Consider the following 27,942-nt stretch of genomic DNA (forward strand, 5'->3'; position numbering starts at 1 on the left):
AGCTCAAGAGAGTCAGAAAAGGTGTCAGAGCTTATCTCACTCCTATTCCCTGAATTTTAAATAACCATTGGAGCAAGTTTCTATCAGAACACAGGTAAATATCAGGTGTATAATATGTCATTTAATTTAAGCAACAGTAAGGAAAACAGGATGATTGGAAAGTATCTGTGGAACTATCTGACCGTTTAAAAATATTCTGCATTTACGCCGTAATAGCAGATCCATGGCAGATAATTAGGGAAAGAACAAATGCAAAGCTTTCTGCTTTCTTGAGTTCACTTCAGTGCTGTTTGAATATTAGATCTTAAGATTAATTTTAGGTCTTTATCATCAGTTCTCTGAAAATGATAGGAGGTTAAAAATAGTCTATACAGCAAAGACAGAAGATAAAAGGCAAGGAATCACAAGAAAGGGAATTGTTTTTAAAAGATAAAAGAATTAATGCAGAAAATGATGGCTTGGAAAGTAAAAATCTGGAATGTTTCACTAACTATATATCATATAAACAGGACATACAGTTTATATCTTATAAACCCACAATGTATCTATGAGACATTTATGATTCAAATGTGATTATATTCTAGGTAATGTTAAATGTCTCAATTTCAAAAAGGCAAAAATGTATAATAACATTATAGGACATGAAACTATCAAATTTCAATGAACCTGCAAAAAATAGACAAAAATAAATAACATTTTACAATAAGTAGTAACAAAACTATATAGTAATTGTAAAGCACTAAAATCCCAAGTACAATTCTTTTTGACAACTATTCTATTTGAAGAGTATTTTGGTCAAAGAACTAATTAAAGTTCAATAGATTATTTAAAATACGTAATGAAGGGACACTATATGAAAATATTATGGATCATATATTCAAAGCTTTACTAAGATATAAATCCATGGTTGTAAATTATATCATTGTTAAAAAATAAAAGGTAATAAATTGAATGGAAATATTGAATGTTCTTTGTAAGTTAGGAAATCTTCTAAGCAGTCCTTCATTTAATCCTTACAGATGCCCTGCAAGGTATTATCACCATCCTATTGATGTAAAAACTCAAGTTCAGAGGGGTTAAGTAACCTGCTCCAAATACAGTTTCTATGTATCTTAGTTGTCTGGTTCAGGAGTTTGAAATTTTTATCTGTAGTTTTCTTTCTCAAGAATAGAAATAAAGAAACTAATTGTTGAACTAAAAAACATTTTAAATTAAGAAAATGGAAGAATTACTATACCAAATATAAGAACTTGTAAACAAAAAAATAACTAGGTAGTAAAATTGATGAGCCCGGGAGTTTATTTTCCAAAAACACTGATCTAATCATCAAAAGAAGATAAATTATAAATAAAACTGGAAATGAAAGAACAAAATACATAATGATTTTTAAATGAAAAGAAAACAGTATGACACAGAAAGTTATGCTGAACAATTTAATGAATGGAAACATGTCCTTAAAGATACATGATCAAAACTGTTTTTAAGGTTATTCCTTCACAATTCAACAAATTAATTAAGCTGTTAATTAAAACAGCAATTATACCCTGGTGACTGTCCTAAGCACCAAGACTATAGCTATGAATAAGACAGACATGACCACAGTGAGATATCACCTCATGCCGTTTAGAATGGCTGCTATCAAAAAGACAAGAATAACAAGTGTTGGCGAAAATGTGGAGAAAAGGGATCCCTTGTGCACTGTAGACAGGAATGTAAATTGGTGCAGCCACCATGGAAAACAATGTGGAGGTTCCTCAAAAAATTAAACATAGAACTACTATACAATCCAGCAATTCCGCTTCTGGGTATTCAGCCGAAGAAGATGAAAACACTAACTGTTAAAGATATAGGCAGCCCCATGTTCATGCAGCATTATTTACAATAGCTAAGATATGGAAACAACCTAAATGTCCATTAATAGATGAATGAGTAAAGAATTTGTGAGATATATATATATAAAAATATTATTCAGCCATTAAAAAGAGTGAAATCTAGCCATTTGCGGTAACACAGATGGACCTCCCGGGTACTATGCTAAGTGAAATAAGTCAGACAGATAAAGACAAATCCAGTATGATTTTATATATGTACTCTTAAAAAAAGAAAAACAAGCACTAAACTCATAGACACAGAGAACAGGTTGGTGGTTGCCAGGGGTGGAGGGGTGGAGGTTGGGAGAAATGGACGAATTTTTTTTTGTTTTTGATTTGGTTTAAATAAGTTAAAAATTAAATTTAAAAAAGACAAACACGGTTCAAGTCCCCCGTTTTTTTCCATAAGATGTTATGGAAAAACCCAAACGAACTTTTTGCCCAACCCAAGTTAGTATCAAGGAATAAACCAACCATCACAGATGAAATTGAAAAAATTAAAAGTTACATTCCAGTAAGTTTTTTATGAAACCAATAAATACTTAAGACCTGATAATTTCTTGGTACATTAAAGAACAGATTATTCACATATTACATACTGTGCTAGAGAAAATAAATATAAAAACATTAATTTTATATAGCCACCATAACATTTATACAATCTGGAAAAAAATAGTAAGAAAAATAATTAAAGAGAAACTCACGGTGAGACTGGATATCCTGTCTCCAACCTGCCCCTATTAGCTCTAGTGTTTTTACTGACCTTCCAACACGGGTCCTTCTGGCTGGTGTGGCTTGTGCCAAAAGGAGACCAAGTTCGGTTCAGAAGCAAAGGAAAGCTTTATTCTTAGATTAAAGAATGAGAGCGGCTCGAGCTCGAGCTCTAGAGCCCACGCTCTTCCCACAGGCGGTGGGTGGGGCTGCTTTGCAGGGATCTCGTGGGGGAGGCAGAGTTCTCGCGAGGCAGGCAGAGTTCTCGCGAGGCTGTGCGCTTCGGAGCAAAGCGCCCGGCGCAGTGTCTCTGCACACGGCCAGCCGTTGCAGTCATTTTGAACTGTGTTGTGCTCGGCGCTTCTGCACACAGCTCAGGAGCTGAGGTGTCCGCAGCCATTTCGCACCCGGAAATCTGGTCTGAAAGGATGGGTGTGAAGCCTCTGCACGCGCCACCCTCTGCGCAAGCGAAGCCAGACTAAACCCAAAGGAAAGAAAAGGTTAGACTTTATCATCCAGATTCTATTTTTATTTCCTGGGAATTGTTAATGGGCTTTACTGGTGACGGTGTAAGCCCATTGGGGAAATTCCTCATTGTGGAGAGCTTTAATAAAATTGGTATTCCCAGGGGATACCTCCCACTGACCTCTCAAGGAAAGTCAAGGTTCCCAGACCCATCTGCCAGGGCCCTGGATCATCAAAGGGACAAGCACATGCTACAACTGGGCCAAAAGGCATTCCATCTGGGGACTTTGTGTCTTGAGAGAATGTCCCGAATGGGAAGGCACTTTGGCCTCAGAACAAGCTCACTCCTCTTGTGGGCCACTGGCTGTGACTTGTCTCACCATCAGAGCTCCTTTGTTTCTGTCCTAAAGTCTTATTTCAGTCTTCTGACCATTCTGTGTGTCCCCAATATCCGCCTGACAAGGTCCCCGTAGCTTATCTAGAGTTGGCTTTTGTTATTTGCACATAATAATACCAACTAGCAAAATATGAACATGAAATTTCTAATTAAAATTCTAACAAATAAAATGAAGTTACAAAAATTAAAATATTAAACACTTTTTTTAATCTAAAAAAATTAGAATGGGTTATTGGGAAATTCTTCTCAGTGAACACAGAATACATGCATAGATATTTCATTAGAATGTGAAAATCTATTTGGTAAAATTCAATATCTATACATTTAATAAAATCCCTTCCTAACTGGAGGGTTCATTACTTTTCACAGCAAAGAAAGTCTTTTCTTGTTTGGTAAATTCTTTTCAATTTTAACCAGTTTTTTTTTTTTTTCCATAATGAAAGCAATTGTACTTGTAGAAAATCCAGAAAACAAACAGGAAATTATCAGAAGATTAATTTACATAAACCTTTTTAAGCAGTTGGAAAATATGTGTGGTGCTGTCAGCTTAGATATGCATTAAACACACTTAGGTCACAAAAATATCAATCATGCAAGACCCCAGGATCCTAAATCCAGCTGAGCCCAGAGCTCCTGATTGTAGGGTGGGCTTGTTGCACTCAGGACTTCCCTTTTAACTTCAGCTGCATTCCAAATACAGCATGATAGCCATCTGATTGATAGAATGAATCACTTAATTGATATCTCATTTCCCATAGTGTCCCTACTAACCATCTCCCAGGTTCAGTTTTTTTTCCTTCTGTCATTCACTGATTCATTCAACAAATATTTGTGGAGCACTTATAATGGGACAGCCTATTCTAGACACTTGGGGAAACAGTGGTGAATAAGATAGACAAGAATTTTTGCCCTCATGGAACTGGTATTTTAGTGGAAAAAATGGAAAACAAAATAATTAATGTATGTAGCATTTTAGATTGTGAAAACCCTAAGTTTAACTCTAAGCAGAAGGAGGCAAGCCATTCGACCCATTTCTTCCAATATCTTTATAGGGGTTGCTAGATGGTTGTTGCTGCAGATACGAAGTCGGTACTGTATTTATGCTACAGATGAGAAATTAGATTCACAGGGATTAGACAGCTGCTACAGGACACCTGACTTGTGCGGCATTCAGCACCAGGCATCTAAGAGCTGAACCGAGGGTATATCATATTGGCATTATACCAAACTCAGCATTTCCTCACATAGGGTAAATTTGAACTGTCTATGGGAATGAGTTCTTTTTTTTTTTAACATCTTTATTGGAGTATAATTGCTTTACAATGCTGTGTTAGTTTCTGCTGTATAACAAAGTGAATCAGCTATACATATACATATATCCCCATATCTCCTCCCTCTTGCATATCCCTCCCACCTTCCCTATCCCACCCCTCTAGGTGGTCACCAACCAATGAGCTGACCTCCCTGTGCTATGCACCTGCTTCCCACTAGCTATCTGTTTTACATTTGGTAGTGTATATATGTCCATGCCACTCTCTCACTTTGTTCCAGCTTACCCTTCCCCCTCCCCATGTCCTCAAGTCCATTCTATACGTCTGTGTCTTTATTCCTGTCCTACCCCTGGGTTCTTCAGAACCATTTTTTTTTTTTTACATTCCATATATACGTGTTAGCATACGGTATTTGCTTTTCTCTTTCTGACTTACTTCACTCTGTATGACAGACTCTAGGTCCATCCACCTCACTAAAAGTAACTCAATTTCCTTTCTTTTTATGGCTGAGTAATATTCCATTGTATATATGTGCCACGTCTTCTTTATCCATTCATCTGTCGACGGACACTTAGGTGGCTTCCATGTTCTGGCTATTGTCAATAGATCTGCAGTGAACATTGTGGTATGTGTCCCTTTTTGAATTATGGTTTTCTCAGGGTATATGCCCAGTAGTGAGATTGCTGGGTCATATGGTAGTTCTATTTGTAGTTTTTTGAGGAACCTCCATACTGTTCTCCATAGTGGCTGTATCAATTTACATTCCCACCAACAGTGCAAGAGGGTGGGAACGTGTTCTTATAGGGCAAGTAAGAACAACAGATCTTAAGAATTGTGAGGACACTTTGCTTATGTCTATAGGATAATGAACTAATATAGGTGATGTTTGGAGAATCATTACTGAGGATAAGGAAAGTAGCTGTATATCAACATGATTTGTCCAATTTAAAGATTTGCTTTTTTCCTCGATGGCAGATCTATGTTATAAAAAATCCAACTACTACCCTTTCCTGGGATCTCAACTAAAATGATTTATCTTCTTGAGGCTGTTTCTGACATCTCCATGTTTTCAGACAAAAATCAATAATTTCTTTATCCTTTATAATGAAAGTAATGAATATTCTTGAAAAATGCATAGATTTAATATATTGTAATGTAATCATTGACTTACATGTCCAATATAATAAACTGAGCACTCCATTACAATAAAAACAATTTCTAGTATCCTTTTCATATATACAGTTTAACATATTAATGTGAATATGATAAATGCTCAATAAAAAATTTATAGGATGAATCAATGTAGTAACAAACTTTATAATCAGGAAAATAAGCAATAAAAAAGAAATATAGGGCTTCCCTGGTGGCGCAGTGGTTGAAAGTCCGCCTGCCGATGCGGGGGACACGGGTTCGTGCCCCGGTCTGGGAAGATCCCACATGCCGCGGAGCGGCTGGGCCCGTGAGCCATGGCTGCTGAGCCTGCGCGTCCGGAGCCTGTGCTCCGCAACGGGAGAGGCCACAGCAGTGAGAGGCTCGCGTACAGCAAAAAAAAAAAAAGAAAAGAACAGAAATATAAAATGTGACTGGAATCCTTGTAAGAACCAGAAAGTTTTGAAGATAAATGGTGGACTTTAATTTCTTGTTTTTACGTGAAGCTGAAAATTGACAAAGTTTTAAAATAAAGCGAATAACACAACTTGGCTTTCTGGTACAGTTTAGTGTTGAATACATTGATTCTGCTCCAGGGGCAGATGACTCTTGTGAAGATTTAAAAAAAGATTTATTTTCCTTGTTTTATTTATTTCATGATAAGGAATTTAAGCTTAAAAGGAGGGGGAGAAATAAATGATCTGATATTATCTGTAATATTGGTAGGATGAAGGAAATCTTGTCTGTCAAGTGATAAAGAAAATCAGTAGAAGGAAACCTCAGCAGTTCTTGGGAGAAATTATTGTAAAGTGTGTCAGAAATGATGTTCATGACCTTGGATGGCACAACATACGGGTCAGAGAGAACATGAACTTGAAATTTCAATCTAAGTAGAAAAATGCAATCACCAAGGTATCACGAAGTTCTGAGAGTTAGAATAGGGACATGTAGAAATGTACATTTTACCAAAGGAACATGTCTAACAGAAAATGTGCCAGTTATTGATTGCCATGGATAGAAAGGCATGTAACTCTGTACACCTTCATATACCTAAGAATATAAGCATGGTAGAGTACATGTGAGTGAGGAAGAGAGAAATGAAGAGACAAAGAAAGAAATGAGAAGGAGTCGGAAAGAGAGACATAGACACAGAAGGAGAGAGGGAAGAAAGAAGAGAGATTGCAGAAGAAAGAGAATAAAGGAAAGAGAGAAGAACAAACGAGAAAGTCAGAGAAAAGGAGAGTGGGTACTGAGGGAGAGAGGGAAGGAAAGAGGAAGGTGGGGAAAAGCAGGAGAGAGAGAGAGAGAGGCAGAGAGGGACTAAAGTTATTCCCGTCAGATGGAAAAGAATAGATGATCTAAACAGATGATGTTTGTGTCTCCAATAACAGTCTGTGATATGGAAGGCTATATTTTAAAAGATGTGTTTGGATGAGTTCCTCTACTAAAGTAAGAATTATAATTATTTTCAAGTAAGTATTTGGAGTGAGTGTTTGAAAAAGAGATTGAAATTTTTGTGGTGTTCGAGGATAAAACTGGGATAAATAGATGGAACGTATAAGAAAGGATTTTTTTTTCTTCATTTACTATAGTCATTTACAGTTTGAGCTATTCAGAAACAGTGCATCGTATTTCATGAGGTAGTATTTTCCCACCACAAGAAGTTTTAAGAAACTGAGTCTTTCTCTTGAATTCTGAAGAAGAAATGCATACATTTATCAGGAGGTTGTTTCAGGCGCTTCTAAGATCACTTACAGCCCATGAATTTATGGAACACCTCGCTAAAATCAGAGCGATTTCTTGTGTGTTTCTCCAATCTCTGTGATTACCTTGTATCTTCATTCATCGTTTCCGTCACGTTTCCCCCCCCCCCCCACGAGCGAAACGTCCCTGCTGCTTATCAGATATTTTTCTCCATCTGTGCTCCTCATTTATCCTCTTCAACCTCCCTGCTGATCCTCAGCTTACCCCTATTAACTTCTTCTAATTCACCCAAAAATATACCGGCTTCTACTGCCTTTTAAAAACATTCTCTGAGGGCTTCCCTGGTGGCGCAGTGGTTGAGAGTCCGCCTGCCGATGCAGGGGACACGGGTTCGTGCCCCGGGTCCGGGAAGATCCCACATGCCGCGGAGCGGCTGGGCCCGTGAGCCATGGCCACTGAGCCTGCGCGTCCGGAGCCTGTGCTCCACAACGAGAGAGGCCACAGCGGTGAGAGGCCCGCGTACCGCAAAAAAAAAAAAAAACATTCTATGAGATTGGTCAGTGCCTCAAACCAGCGCGCCATTTCTCTCCTACTTCACCGCTAGCTTCTCTTGCTCCCAGACCCACACCACTCACTTACTCCGACTCTTTGCAGTTTGGTTTCTGTTTCAGAAGTTAAATGAAATCTATTTTTATAGGTCACAGTTGACTTACTAATTTCAGTTGTATAATCTTTCACTGATTAAGATGTGACAGGGAAGAAGATTCACTATAATATCGGGAAGAGATTTTTTTTTTAATTAGATAAATTCAGACATAGAATTGGTTGCATTATAAGGAAATAATTTTCCCATCACTGGTGTTTCTGGTAATGTACACAGTCTCCCTTCCCTAAACTATCTGCTTTTGATAAGTGTTCTCCCCACTGTGTATTCTGGATGATATACCAGATGAGGAGCCCTGAAGGCAAGCAATATGAACACTTCCTCACTAACTCAAGTATAGTGTGATTTATTGGAAAGATCTCGAGGGCTCTGGGAATTCTGGGGGTCCTAGTAATGGTTAGGAACCAAGGTGACGGGGGAGTATAAAGTACAGTACTGCCCTAGTGAGAACAGGCTCTTCAGTCCCTGCTCCTCAGATTAATACCTTTCCTTTGGTTTTAGCAACACTCTTTCAAGGTACGATGTTTTTCCAGACTTGGAGCTAGCACACAGCCTGGCTCCTTCCCTTTCCCATTTTAAAGGAAGATCTGACCCCTTCATTTCCTCTAAAGGAAGATAAGAACTTGGATTTGCATTTAATAGGAGAGAGTTTTTTAAAAAGCCACACGTAAGAAACTGACTTGCTATTATGAAAGGAGAATGTATGGTAAGCAGGAAAAACTGACAAATGTCCACTTCAGAAACAGAAAAAGTACCTTTACTCTCTCCCCAGTTAAAACCTGACCTTGAGTAAGACAAAGTGTCAGAAAAATGGTTTTTAAATAACTACTAATGACCTTGGATCTCGTTGTAAGCCTCATTAGGCAGGGTAAACAGAAAACTCTTTTGTCAATCCCAGAGGTTCTGGGAACCACTATACTATCACACCTGGTCTTTTGGGAAAAGCTCACCACAAATAATATGTATTACTGTTGTAGTATTATGTATTATGTAGTAATATATATTACTGCCCACCTCTGTATGTTTCCACTCTGTTCTCCCTTCACTGTTACTCATTTTACGTCCCTAGTGATGTGAGCTTCTCACATCACTGACCCTGCGCCAGTCTTTGCCACAGCTCTGGGAATCCCTGACGCTGCTAATTCTCAGCTGTGGCACACATTTCTAATGCACAGTGTGTAGTTTTGTGGTTGCTGCACTAACTGCTTCTCAGCATCTTATCTAGTACCCTTAGCTGGAGGCCCAAATATTTAATCAACGGCCTTTACTGTTGCCTCACGTTATACCTCCTGGTCTTAGGTTTTTCTTCCTCTTCTTCCTTTTATGACTTTTGCTGCCAACTCAGTCCATTCCCATAAAGCAAGGGATGGACTGAACATTACTTCCCTAAGGAAATGAGAAAGGGAAAGAAACTATCAGTCATTGAGTGCCTAATTTTCCCAGATCCTTCATGTATGCCTTTGCATTCAGTTATCCCTGAAATCTTATAAGAAAAGTGTTATTACTCCAAACTAATTGATAGGAGAGTAATAGAACCTGGGTAATAGAACCTTTTCAAGGTCTCAAGTTGTGTACCTTACTACACACTACCTGATTTCCTTCCTGTCACACTGTCCTTCTAAGCGAACTCACTCTGGGGGAAAGAAGGTTCATGCTAACCTCGGCTGCACGGCATAATGCAGTCCAGAGGTCTTCAGGGGCGTTGTGCAGGGAGGCACAGAGAAGAGCTGCCATTCGTGGTCGTTTCGCTCTCTGATTCCTGAGAGGAAACACAAAGCCAACTGAATCACCCAGACTTCTGTTGTTTATGTGAATGATACTTCTGTCTACCTGCTCCAGGGGAGAGGGACATTAAAATCCATTGTTGAGCTTATCTAGACCTTTTACTTTGTGTGAGAAATCATGAAGCTCATTGCACTCTTCATAATTTTTGTTGAATATGACCTCCCAGGAACACTTATTTATTTCAAACAAATGTAATTTTTTAATTAAAAAAGCCATATAAGTGTAGCATGGACTTTTGGAACCAGACAAAAGAAAAAAATTGCATTAGCACTTGCACATTTGGGAAAATCTCAGAGAAGTGGATGTGATATTAACTGGGACACAGGCACCAATGCACAGGGTCACGGTTGTGTTATCAGCAGAGATTCGAAAAATTATATTTCCAGATTCTCAGATATAAGATTAGAGAATTCAGCATGTCAAAGTAGAGCAGAAATTAGCTAGGACAGTAAAAAGACATGAACAATTTGGTGATAGTGATGGTGGAGGGGAGCTGACATACCTTCTGTTTTTCACTGACTTTAATTAATTAATTTAAAACATTTTTATTGGAGTATAATTGCTTTACAATGCTGTGTTAGTTTCTGCTTTATAACAAAGTGAATCAGCTATACATATACATATATCCCCATATCTCCTCCCTCTTGTTTCTCCCTCACACTTTCCCTATCCCACCCCTCTAGGTGGTCACAAAGCACTGAGCTGATCTCCCTGTGCTATGCACTTGCTTCCCACTAGCTATCTATTATACATTTGGTCGTGTATATGTGTCCATGCCACTCTCTCACTTTGTCCCAGCTTACCCTTCCCCCTCCCCGTGTCCTCAAGTCCATTCTCTACATCTGTGTCTTTATTCCTATCCAGCCCCTGGATTCTTCAGAACCATTTTTTTTTTAGATTCCATATTTATGTGTTAGCATACGGTATTTGTTTTTCTCTTTCTGACTTCACTCTGTATGACAGACTCTAAGTCCATCCACCTCACTGCAAAGATCTCAATTTCCTTTCTTTTTATGGCTGAGTAATATTCCATTGTATATATGTGCCACATCTTCTTTACGCATTCATCTGTCAATGAACACTTAGGTGGCTTCCATGTCCTGGCTATTGTAAATAGGCTGCAGTGAACATTGTGATACATGACTCTTTTTGAATTATGGTTTTCTCAGGGTGTATGTCCAGTAGTGGGATTGCTGGGTCATATGGTAGTTCTATTTTTAGTTTTTTGAAGAACCTCCATACTGTTCTCCACAGTGGCTGTATCAATTTACATTCCCAGCAACAGTGCAAGAGGGTTCCCTTTTCTCCACACCCTCTCCAGCATTTATTGTTTGTAGATTTTTTGATGATGGACATTCTGACTGGTGTGAGGTGATACCTCACTGTAGTTTTCATTTGTATTTCTCTAATGATTAGTGATGTTCAGCATCCTTTCATGTGTTTGTTGGCAGTGTGTATATCTTCTTTGGAGAAATGTCTGTTTAGGTCTTCTGCCCATTTTTGGATTGGGTTTGTTTTTTTTTTTTTTGATATTGAGCTGCATGAGCTGCTTGTATATTTTGGAGATTAATCCTTTGTCAGCTGCTTCATTTGCAAATATTTTCTCCCACTCTGAGGGTTGTCTTTTCACCTTGTTTATGGTTTCCTTCATTGTGCAAAAGATTTTAAGTTTCATTAGGTCCCATTTGTTTATTTCCGTTTTTATTTCCATTTCTCTAGGAAGTGGGTCAAAAAGGATCTTGCTGTGATTTATGTCATAGAGTGTTCTGCCTATGTTTTCCTCTAAGAATTTTATAGCATCTGGTCTTACATTTAGGTTTTAATCCATTTTGAGTTTATCCTTGTGTATGGTGTTAGGGAGTGTTCTAATTTCATGCTTTTACATGTAGCTGTCCAGTTTCCCCAGCACCAGTCTTTTCTCCATTGTATATTCTTGCCTCCTTTATCAAAAATAAGGTGACCATAGGTGTGTGGGTTTATCTCTGGAACTTCAGTACTGTTCCATTGATCTATATTTCTGCTTTGGCTATTCAGGGTCTTTTTTGTTTCCATACAAATTGCGAAATTTTTGGTTCTAGTTCTGTGAAAAATGCCAGTGGTAGTTTGATAGGGATTGCATTGAATCTGTAGATTGTTTTGGGTACTATAGTCATTATCACAAAGTTGATTCTTCCAATCCAAGAACTCCCCATCTGTTTGTATCATCTTTAATTTCTTTCATCAGTGTCTTATCGTTTTCTGCATACAGGTCTTTAGTCTTCTTAGGTAGATTTATTCCTAGCTCTTTTATTCCTTTTGTTGCAAGGGTAAATGGGAGTGTTTCCTTAATTTCTCTTTCAGATTTTTCATCATTAGTGTATAGGAATGCAAGAGGTTTCTGTGCATTAATTTTGTATCCTACTACTTAACCAAATTCATTGATTAGCTCTCGTAGTTTTCTGGTAGCATCTTTAGGATTCTCTATGTATAGTATCATGTCATCTGCAAACAGTGACAGTTTTACTTCTTCTTTGTTAATTTGGATTCCTTTATTTCTTTTTCTTCTCTGATTGCTGTGGCTAAAACTTCCAAAACTATGTTGAATAATAGTGGTGAGAGTGGAAAACCTTGTCTTGTTCCTGATCTTAGAGGAAATGGTTACAGTTTTTCACCAATGAGAATGATGTTGGCTGTGGGTTCGTCACATATGGCCTTTATTATGTTGAGGTAAGTTCCCTCTATGCCGACTTTCTGGAGGGTTTTTATCATAAATGGGTGTTGAATTTTGTCAGAAGCTTTTTCTGCATCTATTGAGATGATCATATGGTTTTTCTCCTTCAATTTGTTTATATGGTTTATCACATTGATTGATTTCAATATATTGAAGAATCCTTGCACTCCTGGAATACACCCCACTTGATCATGGTGTTTGATCCTTTTAATGTGCTGTTGGATTCCTTTTGCTAGTATTTTGTTGAGGATTTTTGCACCTATGTTCATCAGTTATATTGGCCTGCAGTTTTCTTTCTTTGTGACATCTTTGTATGATTTTGGTATCAGGGTGATGGTGGCCTTGTAGAATGATTTTGTGAGTGTTCCTCCCTCTACTGTATTTTGGAAGAGTTTGAGAAGGGTAGGTGTGGGCTCTTCTCTAAATGTTTGATAGAATTTGCCTGTGAAGCCATCTGTTCCTAGGCTTTTGTTGGTTGGAAGATATTTAATCACAGTTTCAATTTCAGTGCTTGTGATTCGTCTGTTTATGTTTTCTGTTTCTTCCTGGTTCAGTCTTGGAAGCTTGTGCTTTACTAAGAATTTGGCCATTTCTTCCAGGTTTTCCATTTTTTTGGCATATAGTTGCTTGTAGTAATCTCTCATTATGCTTTGTGTTTCTGCAGTGTCAGTTACTTCTCCATTTTCATCTCTAATTCTATTGATTTCAGTCTTCTCCCTTTTTTTCGTATTGAGTCTGGCTAATGGTTTATCAATTTTGTTTATGTTCCCAAAGAACCAGCTTTTAGTTTTATTGATCTTTGTTATTATTTCCTTCATTTCTTTTTCATTTATCTCTCATCTGATCTTTATGATTTCTTTCCTTCTGCTAACTTTGGGGTTTTTGGTTCTTCTTTCTCTAATTGCTTTAGGTGTAAGGTTAGGTTGTTTATTTGAGTTGTCTCATTTCTTGACGTAAGATTGTATTGCTATAAATTTCCCACTTAGAACTGCTTTTGCTGCATCCCATAGGTTTTGGGTTGTCATGTTTTCATTGTCATTTGTTTCTAGATATTTTTTGATTTCCTCTTTGATTTCTTCAGTAATCTCTTCGTTATTAAATAGTGTATTGCTTAGCGTCCATGTGTTTGTATTTCTTACAGATTTTTTCCTTTAATTGATATCTAGTCTTATAGCGTTGTGGTCCAAAAAGATACTTGATACAATTTCAATTTTCTCAAATTTACCATGGCTTGATTTGTGACCCAAGATATGCTCTATCTTGGAGAATGTTCCATGGACACTTGAGAAGAAAGTGTATTCTGTTGTTTTTGGATGGACTGTCCTATAAGTATCAGTTAAGTCCATCTTGTTTAGTGTATCATTTAAAGCTTGTGTTTCTTTATTTATTTACATTTCAGATGATCTGTGCATTGGTGAAAATGGGGTGTTAAAGCCCCCTACTATGATTGTGTTACTGTCAATTTCCCCTTTAATGGCCGTTAGCATTTGCCTTATGTGTTGAGGTGCTCCTATGTTGGGTGCATAAATATTTACAACTGTTATATCTTCTTCTTGGATTGATCCCTTGATTGTTATGTAGTGTCCTTCTTGGTCTATTGTAATAATCTTTATTTTAAAGTCTATTTTGTCTGAAATGAGAATTGCTACTCCAGCTTTCTTTTGGTTTCTTTTGCCTGGAATATCTTTTTCCATCCTCTCACTTTCAGTCTGTATGTGTCTCTAGGTCTGAACTGGGTCTCTTGTAGACACCATATATATGGGTCTTGTTTTTGTTTCCATTCAGCCAGTCTATGTCTTTTGGTTGGTGCATTTAATCCATTTTCATTTAAGGTAATTATCGATATGTATGTTCCTATTACCGTTTTCTTAATTGTTTGGGTTTGTTATTGTAGGTCTTTTCCTTCTCTTGTGTTTCTTGCCTAGAGAAGTTCCTTTAGCATTTGTTGTAAAGCTGGTTTGGTGGTGCTGAATTCCCTTAGCTTTTGCTTGTCTGTAAAGGATTTAATTTTTCCCTTGAATCTGAATGAGATCCTTGCTGGGTAGAGTAATCTTGATTGTACCTTTTTCCCTTTCATCACTTTAAATATGTCTTGCTCCTTCCTTCTGTCTTGCAGAGTTTCTGCTGAAAGATCAGCTGTTAACCTTATGGGGATTCCCTTGTATGTTATTTGCTGTTTTTCCGTTGCTGCAGTGGTGGGCTGCACAAGCTCCTGGGAGGGGAGGTGTGAATAGTGACCTGTGCTTGCAAACAGGCTTCTTGGTGGCTGCAGCAGCAGCCTTAGTGTCTCATGCCTGTCTCTGGTGTCCATGCTGGTAGCCGCAGCTGGGGCCCATTTCTGGAGCTCGTTTAGGCAGTGCTCTGAATCCCCTTTCCGCGTGCACCCTGAAACAATGGTCTCCTGCCTCTTCGGCAGGTCCAGACCTTTTTCTGGACTCCCTCCCGACTAGCTATGGTGCACTAGCCCCCTTCAGGCTGTGTTCATGTAGCCAGCCCCATTCCTCTCCCTGGGATCCTACTTCTGAAGCCCGAGCCTCAGCTCCCAGGCCGCACCCGCCCCAGCGGGTGAGCACACAAGCTTCTCGGGCTGGCGAGTGCTGGTCAGCACCAATCCTGTGTGCGGGAATCTCTCCACTTTGCTGTCTGCACCCCTACTACTGCGCTCTCCTTCGTGGCTCCGAAGCTTCTTCCCCGCCCCACTAACCCCTGTCTGCACCAGTGAAGTGGCTTCCTAGTGTATGGAAACTTTTCCTCCTTCACAGCTCCCTCCCAGAGGGGCAGGTGCCATCCCTATTCTCTTGGCTCTGTTTATTCTTTTTTCTTTTGCCCTACCCAGGTATGTGGGGAGTTTCTTGCCTTTTGGGAGGTCTGAGGTCTTCTGCCAGCGTTCAGTAGGTGTTCTGTAGGAGCTGTTCCACATGTAGATATATTTCTGATGTATTTGTGGGGAGGAAGGTGATCTCCATGTCTTACTCCTCCACCTTCTTGAAGGTCTCTCCCTTCACTGACTTTAAAAAATGTTTATTATTTATAAATTAATTCTGTACATTCTAATTAGCAAATCAAAATTGATGCTGGAATATTCTGTCATGTAATAGGAATTCCATAAACATTTATTTGATTCAACCCTTATTCAATGTCCTATACAGAGGTGTTCAACACTTAAACATTTTATGTGAATAATTCTTATGTTAGAGGCATTAAGTTGTGGTAGAAAAAAGGGTGCTTTCATTTTGCTAAATATTTAAGTGCTCTCTGAAGCTTGATTCTGAAACCTTATTCCAGGTTTCTTTAAGAGAGCAGTAAATTGTGAATACATTTAACCTTGTTGCTCTTCACAGTGAAAATATGATCAAAAGGAGTAAGGCATTCCATCCTTTGGTTTATGATGAGGATTAGGATTTGTCCTTTGGCTAAAGTCAATGTGGAAAATAAATTCTAGATGCCACACTGCTTTTCAGAAAATTGTTTCTGCAGTATACTGTTGCATGCAACCCTTGCTGTACAGGAAATGGAAGAGTCATGTTAAAATAAAGAACTTTGCAATGTGTGTGGGGGGGCCGGGGGGGCAGAAACGTGGGGTTATTGAACTGAGAGTTCAGGAGAGGTCCTGAACTAGAGGGAGACTCTTTCAGGTCGGAAAAATTGTGAAGTAGGTGTTTTTACTCACAACAGTATTCAAATTATGTGCCATTGGAAATCATATGTTCAGCTGTCCCTGAGTCTATGCTCTCCCAATCTATCTAAAACCTATATGAGGAACCCACTAGAACAAAAGCCCCGCCTCTTCCTCAAAGTTGCTGTAACAAAGTCAAGGTATTCATTATGGGAAAAATATTTGGGTGTAGGAAATTTCTCATAATAGCCTTTAAATCATGTGTGTGACCATACTGGATAGCAAACATTATTCCTAAAAACCTTATTTTTACTCATCTTTGTGTTCTGTAATTGCATAAAAAAGGTATTTTCATACAATAGGCATATGTGTTGAACGAAATTCCTGGGACCCAGATTGAAGAGGACTAAGACATGGAAACGAATGTAAGACTTGAGGGGTCCTAGAGGAAGAGATCAGGTGTTAGAAATAGGAAGAATGTGAAAGAGTCCATGGTAGTTACCAAACACTGCTTCCTGGGTTAGTCTGCTGATTTCCTCTCCTGCTATCTGTGAATAACTTGCCCATGCTTTGTCTTTCTTAGACTCTGGGAGGTTCTTGCTTATCTTTGATCCTCAGTGGTCTAATCTGAAGTCAATGATGGAGAGATACCTCATGGGGCTGGTACAGGCATGGGACAGAGGGTAACTAAAAATTAAACAATCACAGTCTTTGTAAAGGTCTGTAATTTCTGTGGCAGTGCAACTTCCTCAAGCTTTGGCAGCCTTCATGTCTATTTGCTTTCAATAAACTGTACATGAAGTTAATCAGACATGTTGTTTTGAAACTTGATGAATCTCCTCTTTTATTTACTGGAGCTCTTGTTTGCACATCTCTCTCCCCGTCAATTTAATGGCAATTACCTTGAGGCCATGTAAAATAACAGACTTGGGGAAGAAGGAGATACCCTTAAGTAGGTTGGTACCATTGGGCTGGCTTGTATTAGAAAATCATCTCTCTTATTTCTTGGGTTACACATACAGTTGGCTTTTCCAATCCTGTAAAGCTGTAAATTATTGGGCTCTCAGCCATTTTAAGTGGCAGTCCATAGCAGAGAGAGCTTCCTTTAGTGAAATTATATTCTCTTTTATTTTTCTTAGTATTTGGCCAACTCGCACCTCAGCATATCTCCTGATATCTTGTTAAAAGCATCAAGAAGCAGCCGAGGTGTATCAATATTGTGAATGTTTTCCACCCTGTTAGCTACAGACTTATTAGGCAAAGTTTATACTCCCAAATTCTCAATTTAACTCTATCAGAAATTCATTTGAACTCTTCCATCACCCTCATATTCCATCATGTACCATGTGTAACATATTTTAATTTCTAATTACTTCTCAAATGCCATAATAATTTCCTATCTCCCTATAACCATGTGGTCAAGCTCTTTAGAAGAATGCTGACTGGAGGCAGAAATCATTTAGAAAATAAATTATTTTTTTGACAAACTGTATTCAAATGATAATCAAGCAGTGACTCTATATCATGAATGTGTGGTTAGTTGAAAATACATCTGCATTAGTTATTTCCCAAGGCTGATATTCAGCTGTATGAAATAGAAGAATAATATACTAATCTGCATAAAATATATCCTTAAATTGAGAGATTCTGTAATTTCTTTTATTTAGATCCTAAAAGTGTCTACTAATGTCTTCCTGTATGATCTATGGCAGTGAAGATAAATAGGTTTTGATTGGTTAATTTAACAAATACTTACTTTTGTGTATTGTTTGTTCTGCACCCACACTGTGCTGCATCCTGAGAATACATTAGGAAAGACAGACAGGGAGGCAGGGCCTGATAGAAAGATGGATTTTAAAGTGATAAAGACACATCTGGATTTATAATTACAAAATCAGAAAAGTGTTACGATAAAAAAAAGAGGATGCTTGACATCACTGAACATAACAGAGAGGAAGATCTATTTCAGACTGGGTTATCAGAGCAGGCTGATCCAAGAGAGTGCTGTTTAATGCACTTTATTTGTTTGTTTATTTTAACTTCACATTCTTGTATTTTATGGACATGCATTTTGGAATCCATTTATTAGAACAAGCATATGAGATATATTCTAAACAGGTTAAACAGAAATTTCAGTGTAACTGCTTTGCATAAAAATTTCAGAGGAGTCCTATAGTATTAGGATCTCATTTCAAAATATTTTCATAATCCAAATAATTGCAAAAAAAACTTACACTATTTTTCATTATACTTTTCTCTCTGCTTCTATCTTTGCCTTCTCCAAACCAAGTCAAATCAAAGTGCTTTTTGTAATATTTTAAAAATCACATCACTCCTCTGCTTAAAGCCCTTCAACGCTTTATTTTGAACTCAGAATCAACCCAAATCCCTTCTGGGTTACGAAATCTCTTGTATGATTTCTGTCCATCTCCCTCCAATCATACCTCCCCATTTCTTCTCATATGCTTCTCTAAGAAGTGATTAACTAACACTTGGAAAAAGTGTTGGAGAAAGCAATCTGGCTGCATATATTAAAATTAAAATTGTATAATCATTTTGACCCACTATTTTTCATTTATGGAAATGTAAAAATGATGGTACTGGTAATAAAAGCTATGTACGTGGATGTTTAATGCAAAAGTTCTTTGTTACAGTAAAAATCAGTTAACAAACCCTGAAAACAATCTTAATGTTCATCAATTTGTGAAAGACTCTGGAAAATTATTTCAAGGAAACCATTGTTGCCAACTATTAAAAACATATTTGGCATTGATTTTAGAATGCATTTTTACAGGTATCTGAGAATGAATTTGTCAGGACAAAGATCCAGTGCTGTATGATAGAGCGGAGTTGTCACACTGGAGATGAGAAAATGTCTCTGGCAGATCCGTATCAACTAGACACATGGTTTTCCTCCATTTCCTGAGTCTCCCTGCTAGCCAAGCTGAGTGTGAGCTAGTGGAGAAGGTAATATTCATTCCAGCTTGAGCTTGGAAAGAGAAGTCATGAGAGAAAGATGGGAAAAGGAAGAGAGAAATGATAAGAAATAACCTGTTAGAGAAAGAATGTTAAAGTAAGAGACGCATGCTTTAAAGTGTCATACAGAGTGAAGTAAGTCAGAAAGAGAAAAACAAATACTGTATATTAATGCACATATGTGGAATCTAGAAAAGTGGTATAGATGAACTTATTTGCAAAGCAGAAATAGAGGCACAGACGTAAGCAACAAACATATGGACGCCAGGGAAAAGGGGCGGGGGTGGGATGAATTGGGAGATTGGGATTGACATGACATATGAAGTTTTATTTGGGCATTCAGCCAGTGATTCTGGATGAGGGCTGTACATCATCAAATTTGATAAAGAATAATGACAGGCTACATACTAAGATTAAAATTAAAGTTTAGAACACTATCATAGCAATTCTGTAGATAAATAAAAGGCAGAGGTATGGAAGAGCCTTATTTTTTGTGGGTTCAATGTAGTGTTTAGAAAATCAGGTCAGAATAGTAGCTCAGATACACAGATTTCTGCCAGGGAGTTCTCTGTCAGCTTTGTTTGGGGACTACTAGAGCCTTCTGACAATATTTGTGCTGACAGTTTTCTAAGGCTTCAGCTGATTTTTAAGCTGGGAAAGTTCAGTTCTTTCTAGACTTTTCAAAAGTCAGCCTCATCTGTGCTTACAGATATACTTCTATATTCCACAAGTGAGTTTTCAGTGTAGTTGTTAAGAAATAACCACTTATTCGTGGCTGTTTTTTTTAGAATTTCAAGATGAGGGATGACAAGCTTTTTTTTAATTAGGAATGTTGTTAAATGCATTAATAGAATTTTAACATTGAATGCACGTAATAAAATAATTTTAAAATGATTGTGTATCCAATTATGGCAAGTGTTAACTTCCATTCTGGAGCTAGCTTTTTTGAGGCAAAAATTTGATTTAGGATTTATGTTTTTTGAAAAAGAAATACTTGGGAAACTATTGCATTAATATGATGAAAACAAATTATCTCTGGTTGCAAGATCTTATATGTAGAAAATCTTAAAGACTCCACAAAACAAAAACAATTATAACTAATAAACAAATTCATTAATGTTGCAGGGTACAAAATCAACATACAAAAATCAGTTGCATTTCTGTACATTAACAATTCACCTGGAAAGAAAATATTTAAAAAATTAATAAAATTAAACAAGGAGTGAAAGACTTGTGCACTGAAAACTATAAAACATTGATGGAAGAAATGTTTAAAAGATAAAAATAAATGGAAAGATATCCCATTTTCATAGGTTGGAATAATTAATATTGGTGAAATATCCATTGATCTACAGATTCAATACAATTCTTACCAAAATCTCAATGGCATTTATTACAGAAATTTTTTAAAAATCCTAAAATTCACATGAAACTTCAAAATACCCTGAGTACTAAAAACAACTTTGAGAAAGAACAAAGCTGGAGGCATCACACTCCTTGATTTCAAAATATATCACAAGGCTGTAGTAATTAAAACAGTACTTTACTGGCATAAAGACAAACATGCAGACCAATGGAACATTTGCATGATCCAGAGCCATTTCACTGTGAGAACAAAATACAAAGGAATATGTTGAAAAGAAATATCCCTGTGCATAAAATAAAGAAAATATTAAAGGAAGGAAAGCAGTCAATTCTAGCAAAACAAGTATAAAAATATCCTACATATATTAGAGAAGGAAAGAAACAAAGTTAAAAATAAGTTTGAAATTTCAGGAATCCAGATGAACCCTCCTGAAAAGAATAAGAAAATGGCAGAAGGAGTTAATTGTGAGAGGAACTTTCCATGACTGTAGAAAAAAAGCAACGTAAAGTAATTTATGCTTCAGTGCTTGGAAGATTCAAAAACTGGATAAAAATACACATATTAGGGCTTCCCTGGTGGTGCAGTGGTTGAGAGTCCACCTGCCGATGCAGGGGACACGGGTTCGTGCCCCATTCTGGGAAGATCCCACATGCCGTGGAGTGGCTGGGCCCGTGAGCCATGGCCGCTGAGTCTGCATGTCCGGAGCTTGTGCTCCGCAACGGGAGAAGCCACAACAGTGAGAGACCCGTGTAATGAAAAAAAAAAAACAAAAACACATATTAAAGAGAACATGCACAAATAGTGGTTCTTATAGGTTCCTTTTGGAAAAGGTTTCAGAAGCATCAAATAGCAGCCCCAGATCAGGAGTCTGAAGGTGATTTTCCAACTAAGACAAGTAAAGGGATGAAGAAGAATCATTTCTAAGAGTTGAGTCTTGTGGGGTTGAAGTTTTCCTAAATTAAGAGGCAGTGGAACCAGCGACTGTGGCCCAGGAACTTGAAAGGTTGCTCAGAAAATTAATAAATCATGCCTGAGAAAGACACTAACCTCAGTGTAACATTGGATCAGAAAAATGTGAGTCGGGATAAATAGCAATTTCTGCTTTTGGTTGTAAAAGGGAGACACTTCAAATATGATCTGCAGGGAGACCTTCAAGACCTTCAAGATCGCAGAGGAGTTAGACGTGGAGATCACCTCCCAACAAATACATCAGAAATACATCTACACGTGGAACAACTACACAACACCTACTGAACGCTGGCAGAAGCCCTCAGACCTCCCAAAAGGCAAGACATTCCCCACATAACTGGGTAGGGCAAAAGAAAAAACAGAGACAAAAGAGTAGGGTCGGGACCTGCACCTCTGGGAGGGAGCTGTGAAGATGGAAAAGTTTCCACACACTAGGAAGTCCCTTCAGTGGTGGAGATGGGGGTGGCAGGGGGGAAGCTTCGGAACCACGGAGGAGAGTGCAGCAACAGGGGTGCAGAGGGCAAAGCGGAGAGATTCCCGCACAGAGGATTGGTGCCGACCAGCACTCACCAGCCCGAGAGGCTTGTCTGCTCACTCGCCGGGGCGGGCGGGACTGGGAGCTGAGGCTCGGCCTTCGGAAGTCAGACCCCGGGAGAGGACTGGGGTTGGCTGCGTGAACACAGCCCGAAGGGGTCTAGTGCAACACAGCTAGCAGGGAGGGAGTCCGGGAAAAAGTCTGGACTTGCCTAAGAGGCAAGAGACCATTGTTTCGGGGTGCACAAGGAGAGGGGATTCAGAGCACTGCCTAAACAAGCTCCAGAAATGGGTGCATGCCGCAGCTATCAGCACAGACACCAGAGATGGTCATGAAATGCTAAGGCTGCTGCTACAGCCACCGAGAAGCCTGTTTGCAAGCACTGGTCACTATCCACATCTACCCTCCCAAGATCCTGTGCAGCCTCCCACTGCCAGGGTCCCGTGATCCAGGGACAACGTCCCCAGGAGAACACATGGCACACCTCAGGCTGTTGCAACCTCATGTCGGCCTCTGCCACCCCAGGCTTGCCCCGCATTCCATACCCCTCCCTCCCCCCAGCCTGAGTGAGCCAGAGCCCCCTAATCAGCTGCTACTTTAACCCCGTCCTGTCTGAGCAAAGAAGAGACGCCCTCAGGTGACCTACACGCAGAGGCAGGGCCAAATCCAACGCTGAGCCCCAGGAGCTGTGCGAACAAAGAAGAGAATGGAAAATATCTCCCAGCAGCCTCAGGAGCAGTGGATTAAATCTCCACAATCAACTTGATGTAGCCTGCATCTGTGGATTACCTGAACAGACAACAAATCATCCCAAAATTGAGGTGGTGGACTTTGGGAGCAATGATATATATATTCTTTTTCCTTTTTCTCTTTTTGTGAGTGTGCATGTGTATGCTTCTTAGTGTGATTTTGTCTGTATAGCTTTGCTTTTACCATTTGTCCTAGGATTCTGTCTCTCTGTTTTTTTTTTTTTTTTCCTTAGTATACTTTTTAATGCTTTTTATCATTGGTGGATTCGTTTTTTGGTTTGGTTGGACTCTTCTTTCTTTCTTTCTTTCTTTTTTTATTACTTTTTAACTTTTTTTTAATAATTTTTTTTTTACTTTAATAACTTTATTTTCCTTTCTTTCTTTCATTCTTTCTTTCTTTCTTTCATCTCATTTTTCTTCTGAGCCATGTGGCTGACAGTGTCTTGGTGATCTGACTGGGTGTCATGCCTGTGCCTCTGAGGTGAGAGAGCTGAATTCAAGACATTGGTCCACCAGAGACCTCCCAGCCCCATGTAATATCAAACGGCAAAATCTCTCCCAGAGACCTCCATTCTTAATGCTAAGACCAAGCTCCACTCAACGACCAGCAAGCTACAGTGCTGGACACCCTATGCCAAACAACGGCAAGACAGGAACACAACCCCACCATTAGCAGAGAGGCTGCCTAAAATCATAATAAAGTCACAGACACCCCAAAACACATCACTGTACGCAGTCCTGCCCAACAGAAAGACAAGATCCAGCCTCATCCAACAGAACACAGGCACCAGTCCCCACCACCAGGAAGCCCACACAACCCACTGAACTAACCTTAGCCACTGGGGGCAGACACCAAAAACAATGGGAACTACAAACATGTAGCCTGGAAAAAGGAGACCCCAGAACAGTAAGTTAGGCAAAATGAGAAGACAGAGAAACACACAGCAGATGAAGGAGCAAGGCAAAAACCACCAGACCTAACAAATGAAGAGAAAATAGGCAGTCTACCTGAAAAGGAATTCAGAGTAATGATAGTAAAGATGATCCAAAATCTTGGAAATAAAATGGAGAAAATGCAAGAAACATTTAACAAGCACCTAGAAGAACTAAAGAGCAAACAAACGATAGTGCACAACACAATACATGAAATTAAAAATTCTCTAGAAGGAAACGATAGCAGAATAACTGAGGCAGAAGAACGGATAAGTGAACTGGAAGATAAAATAGTGGAAATACTACTGAAGAGCAGAATAAAGAAAAAATAATGAAAAGAATTGAGGACAGTCTCAGAGACCACTGGGACAACATAAAACACCCAACATTCGAATTATAGGTGTCAGAAAAAAAAGAGAAAAAAAAAGGGACTGAGAAAATATTTGAAGAGATTATAGTTGAAAACTTACTGAATATGAGAAAGGAACTAGTCGATCAAGTCGAGGAAGCACAGAGAGTCCCATACAGGATCAGTCCAAGGAGAAACACGCCATGACACATATTAATCAAACTATCAAAAATTAAATGCAAAGAAAAAATATTAAAAGCAGCAAGGGAAAAGCAACAAATAACATACAAGGGAATCCCCACAATGTTAACAGCTGATCTTTCAGCAGAAACTCTGCAAGACAGAAGGAAGTGGCAAGACATATTTAAAGTGATGAAAGGGAAAAACCTACAACCAAGATTACTCAGAAAGGATCTCTTTCAGATTGGACGGAGAAATTAAAACCTTTACAGACAAGCAAAAGCTAAGAGAATTCAGCACCACCAAAGCAGCTTTACAACAAATGCTAAATGAAATTCTCTAGGCAGGAAACACAAGAGAAGGAAAAGACCTACAATAACAAACCCAAAACAAGTAAGAGAATGGTAATAGGAACATACATATCAATAACTACCTTAACTGTAAATGGATTAAATGTTCCAACCAAAAGACATAGACTGGCTGAATGGATACAAAAACATAACCCATATATATGGTGTCTACAAGAGACCCACTTCAGACCTAGAGACACATACAGACTGACAGTGAGGGGATGGAAAAAGATATTCCATGCAAATGGAAATCAAAAGAAAGCTGGAGTACCAAATCTCATATCAGACAAAATAGACTCTAAAATAAAGATTATTACAACAGACAAAGAATGACACTACATAATGATCAAGGGATCAATCCAAGAAGAAGATATAACAATTGTAAATATTTATGCACCCAATATGAGAGCACCTCAATACATAAGGCAAATGCTACGAGCCATAAAAGTGGAAATCAACAATAGTACAATCATAGTAGGGGACTTTAACACCCCACTTTCACCAATGGACCGATTATCCAAAGTGAAAATAAAGAAATACAAGCTTTAAATTATACATTAAACCAGATGGACTTAATTGATATTTATAGGACATTCCATCCAAAACAACAGAATACACTTTCTTCCCAAGTGCTCATGGAACATTCTGCAGGATAGATCATATCTTGAGTCACAAATCAAGCCTTGGTAAATTTAAGAAAATTGAAATAGTATCAAGTATCTTTTCTGACCACAATGCTATGAGACTAGATATCAATTAAAGGAAAAAATCTGTAAGAAATACAAACACATGGACGCTAAGCAATACACTATTTAATAACGAAGAGATTACTGAAGAAATCAAAGAGGAAATCAAAAATCTCTAGAAACAAATGACAATGAAAACACGACCACCCAAAATCTATGGAATGCAGCAAAAGCTGTTTTAAGAGGGAAGTTTATAGCAATACAATTCTACCTCAATAAACAGGAAACAACTCAAATGAACAACCTAACTGTGCACCTAAAGCAATTAGAAAAAGAAGAACAATAAAAACCCCAAAGTTAGCAGAAGGAAAGAAATCATAAAGATGAGATCAGAAATAAATGAAAAAGAAATGAAGGAAACAATAGCAAAGATCAATAAAACTAAAAGCTGGTTCTTTGAGAAGATAAACAAAATTGATAAACCATTAGCCAGATGCAACAAGAAAAACAAGGAGAGCCTCAGATACATAGAATTAGAAATGAAAAGGAGAAGTAACAACTGACCTTTGCAGAAATACAAAGGATCAAGAGAGATTACTACAATCAACTCTATGCCAATAAAATGGACAACCTGGAAGAAATGAACAAATTCTTAGAAAAGCACAACCTTCTGAGACTGAACCAGGAAGAAATTGAAAATATAAACAGACCAATCACAAGCACTGAAATTGAGACTGTGATTAAAAATCTTCCAGCAAACAAAAGCCCAGGAACAGATGGCTTCACAGAATTCTATCAAACATTTAGAGAAGAGCTAACACCTATCCTTCTGAAACTCCTCCAAATATAGCAGAGGGAGGAACACACCCAAACTCATTCTACGAGGCCACCATCACCCTGATACCAAAACCAGACAAGGATGTCACAAAGAAAGAAAACTACAGGCCAATATCACTGATGAACATAGATGCAAAAATCCTCAACAAAGTACTAGCAGAAGGAATCCAACAGCACATTAAAAGTATCATACACCATGATCAAGTGGGGTTTATCCTGGAAATGCAAGGATTCTTCAATATACACAAATCAATGTGATCCACCATATTAACAAATTGAAGAATAAAAACCATATGATCATCTCAATAGATGCAGAAAAAGTTTTCGACAAAATTCAACACTGATTTATGATAAAAACCCTCCAGAAAGTCGGCATAGAGGGAACTTACCTCAACATAATAAAGGCCATATATGACAAACCCACAGCCAACATCGATCTCAATGGTGAAAAACTGAAACATTTCCTCTAAGATCAGGAACAAAACAAGGTTGCCCACTCTCACCACTGTTATTCAACATAGCTTTGGAAGTTTTAGCCCCAGAAATCAGAGAAGAAAAAGAATTAAAAGGAATCCAAATTGGAAAAGAAGAAGTGAAGCTCTCACTCTTTTCAGATGACATGATACTGTACACAGAGAATCCTAAAGACGTTACCAGAAAACCACTAGAGCCAATGAATTTGGTAAAGCAGCAGTATACAAAATTCACAGAAATCTCTGGCATTCCTATACACTAATGATGGAAAATCTGAAAGAGAATTTAAGGAAATACTCTCATTTACCATTGCAACAAAAAGAATAAAATACCTAGGCATAAACCTACCTAAGGAGACTAGAGTTTTCTGTATGCAGAAAACGATAAGACACTGATGAAAGAAATTAAAAATGGCACAACAGATGGAGATATATACCATGTTCTTGGATTGGAAAAATCAACATTGTGAAAATGACTATACTACCCAAAGCAATCTACAGATTCAATGCAATCCCTATCAAATTACCAATGGCATTTTTTACGGAACTAGAACAAAAAATCTTATAATTTGTATATACGCCCAAAAATCCCTGAATAGCCAAAGCAGTCTTGAGGGAAAAAAAAAAGGAGCTGGAGGAATCAGACTCCCTGACTTCAGACTATACTACAAAGCTACAGTAATCAAGACAATATGGTACTGACACAAAAACAGAAACATAGATCAATGGAACAAGATAGAAAGCCCAGAGATAAACCCATGCACCTATGGTCAACTAATCTATGACAAAGGAGGCAAGGATATACAGTGGAGAAAAGACAGCCTCTTCAATAAGTGGTGCTGGGAAAACTGGACAGCTACATGTAAAAGAATGAAATTAGAACACTCCCTAACACTGTACACAAAAATAAACTCAAAATGGATTAGAGACCTTAATGTAAGATGGGACAGTAGAAAATTCTTAGAGGAAAACATAGGAAGAACACTCTTTGACATAAATCAGAGCAAGATCTTTTTTTTTTTTTTTTTGTGGTACACGGGCCTCTCACTGTTGTGGCCTCTCCCATTGCGGAGCACAGGCTCTGGACGCACAGGCTCAGCAGCCATGGCTCACGGGCCCAGCCGCTCCGTGGCATGTGGGAGCTTCCCAGACCAGGGCACGAACCTGCATCCCCTGCATCAGCAGGCAGACTCTCA

The 27,942-nt window shown here is 38.4% G+C and overlaps 1 long non-coding RNA gene across 1 annotated transcript in view; it reads left to right on the top strand.

Annotated features, from left to right (window-relative positions):
• Positions 1-2,959: 2,959 nt before the first annotated feature.
• The window catches only part of LOC307197228, a 71,034-nt gene continuing 46,051 nt past the window's right edge, over positions 2,960-27,942 (top strand). Inside the window, exon 1 of the long non-coding RNA XR_013831356.1 lies at positions 2,960-3,082. This is a non-coding gene — a long non-coding RNA (uncharacterized lncRNA). The remainder of the gene's footprint in view (positions 3,083-27,942) is intronic.

This window comes from Stenella coeruleoalba (assembly GCF_951394435.1).
Source record: "Stenella coeruleoalba genome assembly, chromosome: 14".
In the NCBI taxonomy this organism is placed as follows: Eukaryota; Metazoa; Chordata; class Mammalia; order Artiodactyla; family Delphinidae; genus Stenella; species Stenella coeruleoalba.